The following is an 8,780-nucleotide window of genomic DNA, read 5'->3' on the forward strand; positions in this document are numbered from 1 at the left end:
TTAGTGTCAATGTTAGATGTACTTACAGACTTTGGATGTTACAACATCCTTGTGTTACATTGTTTTATGTTTGAACTATAAATACATTATTTATACATTAATGGATGTCCTGTGGATTATTTGATGTGCCTTGGATATTGATCATTGTTTGGATCTTTGAGATGCACATTATGCATCTTTGTATGTGTTTGAAAACTGTTATGCAGGTCTGTTTGTAAATGAAATTTGTTATACAGGTCTGGGTTGCAGAGGGAAAACCATTTCTCTGAAACCTGCTCTGCATTTTACCGAAGGCTTTTGCCCTTCGGTAAATGCCCTCGTCTGCCCATTACCGAAGGCTTTCGCCCTTCGGTAAATGCCCTCGTCTGCCCATTACCGAAGGCTTTCGCCCTTCGGTAAATGCCCTCGTCTGCCCATTACCGAAGGCTTTCGCCCTTCGGTAATTACCGAAGGCTTATGGCCCTCGGTAATTACCGAAGGGCGAAAGCCCTCGGTAATGGTTAGCGACAAGGGATTTTCCGAAGGATTTTTGGCCGTCGATAGGCCTTCAGTAAACATCCTTTATCGACGGCTTTTGGCATTTTCCGAGGGCTTCTGGCCTTCGGTAATGCCCTACTTTTTTGTAGTGTATGTGTATCCAGATAACACACCTCTAATACTCTATTTTCATCGTGCTAATTTTTTTTTAACATATATAAATTAACATATAAATGAAAAATAAATTATTTCAATTGTAATAAATTTTTATATATTTGACACTATCGATATTTTTTACATTAAGTTTTTTATATTTTTAAAATATTATGTAAGATTTAGTTTAGAAATTGAGGTTTAGAAGCTTTAATATAATATTCCAACAACTTTTATCTTAAAATGGGAATAACTACATTTCATATTTTTAAAATGAAAAGAAATTGACATTAGATAGAAAAGAATGAAACTTAACAATTTTGTTTTGTTCTTACCCTTAGCATTAAAATAAAAAAGAATAATATTAATCATTGCATTTCATTTCTTTGTATCATTCTACACGTTAAAAGTTACCTAATAAGTTATTTTGTCACTAGAAAGGCAATTAAAGCAAGTTAGTCAATAACTAATTATGATTAAGATATTATTGTAGTTCGTACTATGAGAGAAGTTCCACACAGTTAAAATGAATTAGTAAGTCTTGTGATTGAACCTTGGTGAGTGATGAGTATGCAAGTATATATTATTTTCCTTTAATTTAATTTTTTATTGCATTAGTTAAACTAATCTGAAATGTTGGTTAATCGTTTGTCGTTATTTAGACAGAAGAATTATATCACAACCACCATTGGATCATCATAAAACCTAATGGGTCCATGACACCAAGGTTCAACACATGAGCCCATCATACATTCTCTTTTTTTTTTCGGTTTAATTTTCTAATTACCATATGAGGTTGTTGAAATGTCATATGTGCTCCAAAACTAACATTGTCCTCTAACAATCATTCCCTTTGAAAAAAAAAAGTTATTTCTTTTTTTAATTACATTATTTACTATTAAAATACTGTTTACTTTACGAATCTTATCTCTAAATTTTGTTGCATTGCTTTATTTCTTTTTTAGTTTTAGAGAAAATGTCTTATAAGATATGTAGATAAAATCAACTCTACCAACCTAGTGAATAATGTGTTTTTTTTAAATGGATATATTGAAAAGAGTTAGTATCTAATAGGAAAGAGTTGGTATATAATTTAAATTTAATGAGTCACAAATTAACTTATAAGAGACCTTGCACCACCTCGAACCCAGATGACATCAAAGTTTTTTGGCTTAATAGGGGAAATGTTCAAAGTGGTCCTACTGTTTTAAAAAAGTTGGAAAGAGTCCCAAGTTGTGAAAAAACAAGTCAAATTAATCCTTTTGGTTACGACGTAAAAAATGTAACGGTGTAGGTGTCCCCCTAGACAAAACATAATGACATGTCTAGTTGTTGTCATTGTGTGGCACTGTGAGGTTAAATGACGTGTCAATTTAAAATTTTAAAAAAATGATGATGTGGCAATGTTTTGACAGAGGATTAAAAGAAAAGGGGTTAGGGTTTGACATGTGGTAGCCCCTTTCTATCCAAATTTAGGGTTTCAGAATTGCAAAGGGGAAAGTTGCTTGCCTGCGCCGTGAAGGGATTTCTACGAATTGGTAGAGGCGCTGCTTCTTGTGGCTTGAAGCTCACGGTAGCGGGATGAACTCTTGCGGTAGTTGCAGCGAAGCTTGCGATGGCATGGTGGAGGACGAACATGGAGGTTGGCGACGGTGGCGGCTTGCGATGAAAGTGCGATTTTGGTTTGATGGAATTTGATGGCTGATGCAAAAGAAAATACTTTATTGAGTTTTAATTTCCTTTTTTTAATCAAACTATAATCATTCTTCCTGTTGCTTGCTTCCTGCATGTATCATTCAACCTGTGTAAATCACTGTTTCAAGTAAAAAAAGTGGTACCACTTTAATAAGCCACTATCAACCACTATAATAAGAGCTAAAATAGGTTTAATGTCTCTTAAGGTCCCTATTTTTGTCTAGAATTTCAAATAGGTCCCCTTCTTGTTCGGCGTCTCAATTAGGTCCCTATTTTGTGAAAATTGCAACAATTATATCCTTACCGTTAAATTGGGCTTAACGGCGTTAAGCAAATGTTAAGATGGCATGCTGATGTCAATGTTTTAATGACGTGGCAAATTGTTAGATATATATGTGAGTCTGACGTGAAATTTTTGTGTTTTTAAAATTAAAAAAATGAGAAAAAGATAATTATACAAATTTGTGTATAAGAATTAGGGATTTAAAATCACACAATCAAACGTCATAGTGGTGTAAGGAAAAACAAAAAATATGCTAAACGCGATGAAAAACTACGAATCGGGTAAGGAAAAAAAAACTTTTTTAGTGAAAAGAAGAGGAGAGGAGAATACACTTGAAAGAAGGGATGGAGTTAAGGAAGAGATCAATCTAAGAGATTTCGGTGGGAGTGGGCTAGCGGGGGTTATCGGAGGGGAATCTATAGGGAATGGTGCAAGCTCTATAGTCGATTGATGTCAACAACAATGGAAATTCCACAAGCTCTGATGCGCTTTCCATTTTTCACAGCAAGAAGGAATGAATGTGATTGCAAAATCAATAAATAGTGATAAGATTCGAGTTGTGTTGTGAGTTCAATTCGCCAACAAGAATTGCAGAGAGAGAGATGAGAGAGAAAGCGTGACGGAGTGGTGCTTCTCTCCTCACTTTCACTTCCCACACGAGTTGAAACTCTCAGCTTCTTTTCCTTTTCTGCTAAAACAAATTAAAGAGGATTGAAAAAGAACGTGATTTAGGGTTTGAAAGGGTTTTTTGAATTGAGAATTTTTTTGGATTAGAGCTCCTCTGCGTTTGATATGCAGGTGATGAAATTGATTTGGGTTTTCTATGATTAGGTCTGGGTTTTTTATGATTAGGTCTGGTAGTGTTTCATGGAGGTTGACGGGTTGCAATGGTGCTCACGATTTAGGTTGCGCTAATGGGGGCTTGTATGGTGGCTATCTGTGCAAAGAAGATGGCAGCGGCGACCTGAGGGTTTAGAAGCGTGAAGAAGATGATGCACGAAGATGGTGACGGTGCGAGAACAATTTCTGAAACTAATTCCCAATTTGGATGAACCCTAAAATCAAACTTTCTTTTCCCAATTCCTAATTCGAATAAAGGATGCAGTTTAATCTTTAATTCATCTTTACAAATTTCTTTTATTTTAAAAAAAATCAATAGACACATCAGAATCTGATCCATCAAATAAGTTATTCTAGGTCATTTAAAAATGAAAATTAGCATGCCACGTCAACACACATTAACATCGTTTGACCTAATTTAATGGTAGGGGTTTAATTGTAGCAATTTTTACAAAATAAGGACCTAATTGAGACGCCGAACAAGAAGGGTACCTATTTGAGATTCTGAACAAAAATAAGGACCTTAGGAGACATTAAACCGCTAAAATACTATGAACCTTAAGCACGAACAATGGAACAATGGATCAAAATTGATTACAGATATACAATTCATAATCAATTAAAGAACTCCAAATTTGGTTCATGCTATCTGGCCCCCAATTTCAACACCAGTTTCACTAGATTGTTTAATCCCAAATCGCGATTTCATTATAACTCTAACCTCTCTTTTTTTAACCTCTGTCAAAACAACATTGTGACGTAATTAATTTTTTTTGTCCCAATTTTAATTTTACACGTCATTTAACCTCACACTGTCACACAATGACAAAAACTAGACATGTCACTATGTTTTGTCCAGGGGCACCTGCAGCGTTACATTTTTTACGCCGTAAGCAAAAAGGATTAACTTGACTCGTTTTTTCACAACTTGGACCCGTTTCTAACTTTTTTAAAAATGTAGAATCACTTTGAACATTCCCCCTCTTTCGAGGGACCAAAAGAGATATTAAGCCAAGTTTTTTTTGTATGAATTGATTCATAAATCATTAAATTCAACTCTCTCTAATTATTTATTGACTTCTCTTGTTATTCTTAATTGAAGAATTCAACTATTGACATTCACCATAAAAGTGTTACACAAATAAGAGATTTGTTAAAGAAAATATTTATATTTCTATCCAAAATAATATATCTAGTTTAGAAAAATATTAAGATAATTTTTGAAGTTTGATTCATGAAATTTACAAACTTATTGGACATAATTTACGAGTTCATGAGCTTACTTGAAAATTTCACTAAATAAATATTATTTTATTTTTAATTTAAAATGTTTGTGTTTTTAATGTTATAAATCTTGATATATTTTAGCTTAATAAACTTTTTTTAAAAAATAATTTACTTCGTAGATTGTTATCTATATTTGCGTTATTTTTTTACCAAAGACAAATCTAAAATGTACTCATTTATTTCAAGAGTTTAAAATACAATCTTAAATGGTCAAACAAATAATGGTATCCACCCTTACATGTCGTTAAAACATTAAAAATGAAAACAATGTGGTTTAGAAAAATATAATAAAACAACGTTAACTCATTAGATTTTTTTTTTTAACTTTTGTTCCTATACGAAGTTTATATATTGATATTTTTAAGATTAACAATCTTATAAATTTCATTACGGTAAAACATCTTATACAATAAAAAATATTTAAATTATTTTAAACCTCGATTCATAAATAATATAAAACTATAATATTAACATTATAAATTTAATTATAAAATGAATCTAAAATATTGGAATTTATAAAATATTGGATATATATATTGTTTCGGCTGGATCCGGGGGACCCTACAAAAACAAACTTCAGAGGCCGGACGAACGTCTCCGAGTGGTCGAGTCGGGCGGGCGGACACTTTCTCTCCAGCGGGCGGGCGGACGTTCGATGACGGACGAACGCGAACAGTACTGACCGGACGAACGCTTCCTGTGCTGCTCCTCACTCCAAACTGGGCGGACGCTTTCTGTGCTGTTCCTCACTCCAAGGTGGGCGGACGTCCTCCTTTTCCAGACGCTCGCTCTCTGCTCCAAGTTGGGCGGACGCCCTCTCCTGGCGCTCACTCTCTGCTCCAAGTTGGGCGGACGCCCTCTCCTGGCGCTGCTCCATACTCCCAGTTGGAGAGGGGCCGGGTACCTGCTAAAGGCACTCCGACGCTCAAGTCAGTAATATGACAGAGCGATTGTGATGCGTGTATGCATCGTTATCAAGTTAAGTTTTCAGTTCATACCTGAGACCTTTATTTATAGTGAGTTTGTAATGGGCTTTTACCTTTTGGGGGCCTCGGAACGGCCCAATAATACCTTAATCTTCATTAAGGACTTTATTGTGTCATTAGCGCAACTAAGTGCGGATCGGTTGGGATTGGTGGTCGGTCAGGGAAGTTACCCGGGGTGGGCGTCAAATCCTTGGGCGGACGTCAACTCCTTGGGCGGACGTCCAATCTTTGGGCGGACGTCCCATCATTGGCCGAACGTCCAGCTCTTGGGCGGACGTTCAGTCAATGGGCGAACGTCCCATCTTGGACGAACGTCCCATCTCTTGGGCGGATGTCAACTCCTTGGGCGGACGTCAACTCCTTGGGCGGACGTCAACTCCTTGGGCGGACGTCAACTCCTTGGGCGGACGTTCCACACTGGGCGGACGTTCCACTCTTGGGCGAACGTCCCGTTTCGGGCGGACGTCCAGCTCTTGGGCGGACGTTCCACACTGGGCGGACGTTCCACTCTTGGGCGAACGTCCCGTTTCGGGCGGACGTCCAGCTCTTGGGCGGACGTTCCGCATTGGGCGGACGTTCCACTCTTGGTCGAACGTCCCATTTTGGGCGGACGTCCAGCTCTTGGGCGGACGTTCCACATTGGGCGGACGTTCCACTCTTGGGCGAACGTCCCATCTACTAGATGGCTGGGCGCTTGGTCTATGCCGGGAGGTCTTGTTAGTACATATATATATATATATATATATATATATATATATATATATATATATATATATATATATATATCATGAAGCTTACCTATTTTCGAATGAGGGCCAGTGAATAATTAGTAAGATAGTAGTGTGTCAACTGTCAAAGATGATGATTTCTTCTATTGGTTTCAATGTTTGGTAATTTATTTATATATCAAAAGAAAAAGTCAAGGTGCAGAAGATCATAACCTTTTTCAACAAATTGTTTTCCTTACGTCAAGGGGTATCTCAATAAAAGTTTAAATTGATTGGAGCTTTCCAACAACTTTTCTTTGAAAAATTTGATAGGGTTACTTTATATCGTTTCGTTTTGTAGTCTTTATATGTCAAGGGTTGAAAATAAGCTCATATGAATAGCGAAATGTTTTTCCTAATGAAACTTCCCTGCATTTGAAGTCACAATAATAATCATTTGTCGCAAGAAAATTGTGCCTTAGAAACTTCTTACTCTGCGCTGAATAATTCTCCATTTTCTTTAATGGAGTTTTGTTTTTACCTTCTTTGGTGATGACACCAATTGTCACTCAATGAGTTATTATTTTTCTCTTTATCCTAAGCCATGGTGTTATCAATTGCAACAACCGGTTTTCATAAATGTATTACAAGATGGTATTAAGTCATTGGTAAATTTAAACTTGCTCTAAATCCTTTTTAGATATACTAGTGTAAACACATATGTTATCGTGACTATGTGTACCAATATTTTAAATATCTATAAATTATTTAAATTTTAAAAGTAATAATTAAAAGAGTAAAATTGAAAAAAAAAATGTATATAGTTATAAATATACTTATACATAAAATAAATTTTAGTTATTGAAATAAAAAATATTATAAGTAACATTGTAAATACCTAGAAAATGTTGTGTGAATGTATATATAATTTATTATATTTTATACATGTTTAGTTTATAATGCAATTTAACTATTGGCTTAATTGCTCGATGGTTCCCACTTTCAAGGCCGTTTATCTTTTTCATCTCTACTTTTAAAAAAGTGTCAATTTCGTTCTCAAATGTGTTAATGTGCATCAATAAAGTCCATTTTCTTAATTTTTCAAAAGAGGTGTTAATTGTATGGTGATGTGGCAAAACAATGTGGTGATGTGACAAAAAACATTTGTAATGAGTAAAAATGTGTAAATGTATTGTGTAATGGTGTTCTGCAAGTATCCTTTTCATGAAGAAGTTTGTAGCTTACCCTAAGTGATGTTTGAACCCCAAGTGAAGTTTTAAGTTTGCTTTAGTCTCCATTATGTTCTTCTGACATTACGAGTTGCTTCACGAAGTGTGTTCTCAAACAGATGTGATATGATGCAATTACTGTCGTTCATCTTGCTCATAGGGGACCTCTGATGGTGGTTCATCCACAAGATTATTTTGAATACCAATATGTCATTGTGGGGAGGTTGCAGTCCTGAGAGTGACTAAATCTGTTAATAATGGTGGAAAACAATTTTGGGGTTGCCTTGATTACAAGATTTGATGTGTGGTTTTACTTTTTCATTGCGGTTAAATTTATTTGGTGTTAATGAAATCTTTGTTATGGTTGAAATTTTTTCAACAATAGAAGGGAAAGGAAAATTTTCAAGGTTGCAACTATTTTACACGATCCAATGAAGATAACGGGATGACATGGATGCTACTATTGGTTGACAAAGGAGAAAGATCAATAGCCTAGAAATATCACTTATGGTTTCTAAAAAATGGGTTAAGTTCTTAATATGGATGTTATGTTTTTTGGGTTGATTAACATCATCCTTGTTTATATTTTGTTTAAAATTCCATGAATTGTTGTAGAAGTGACATGTTGTCATTAATAAGCTATGTAGTTTGTGGTTGTAGCAAGTGTGATGAACTTGGGTGTATTTGATTTTATTATAATGTGATGTTACTAAATGAATAAGAAGTTTTGTCGAATATAAAAAAGGATAAAAGTGAAATTGTGCTTCAAATACAAATGATATTAATTTCAATATACATTCAAATAGAGAACATTGTTTTTCAAAAGACATTGGTTATTAAGCAACATAGGCACATATTGTAACCAAAATAAAGTGCATAATACATATTGAAGTTCCAAATTATATGCCTTCCAAAATAGGCCAAAATTTGTACATAAATAACGTTTCATGACTTTTAAATCAGGCTCCTCCTACATGACAATTTTTGTATAAAGATTGGTGTTGGAGTTTATTGACTTTCTTAGGTTTTTCTTGAAGTTAGCATTCACTAATCTAACTTGGTTGAGATGAAGTTAGGTGTGTTGAAGATGGTTGAGTTTGTTCTATCTAGTGATATAAGTTCT

Source organism: Vigna umbellata, chromosome 5 (genome assembly GCF_029865625.1).
Source record: "Vigna umbellata cultivar VRB3 chromosome 5, Vumbellata_1.0, whole genome shotgun sequence".
Classification (NCBI taxonomy): domain Eukaryota; kingdom Viridiplantae; phylum Streptophyta; class Magnoliopsida; order Fabales; family Fabaceae; genus Vigna; species Vigna umbellata.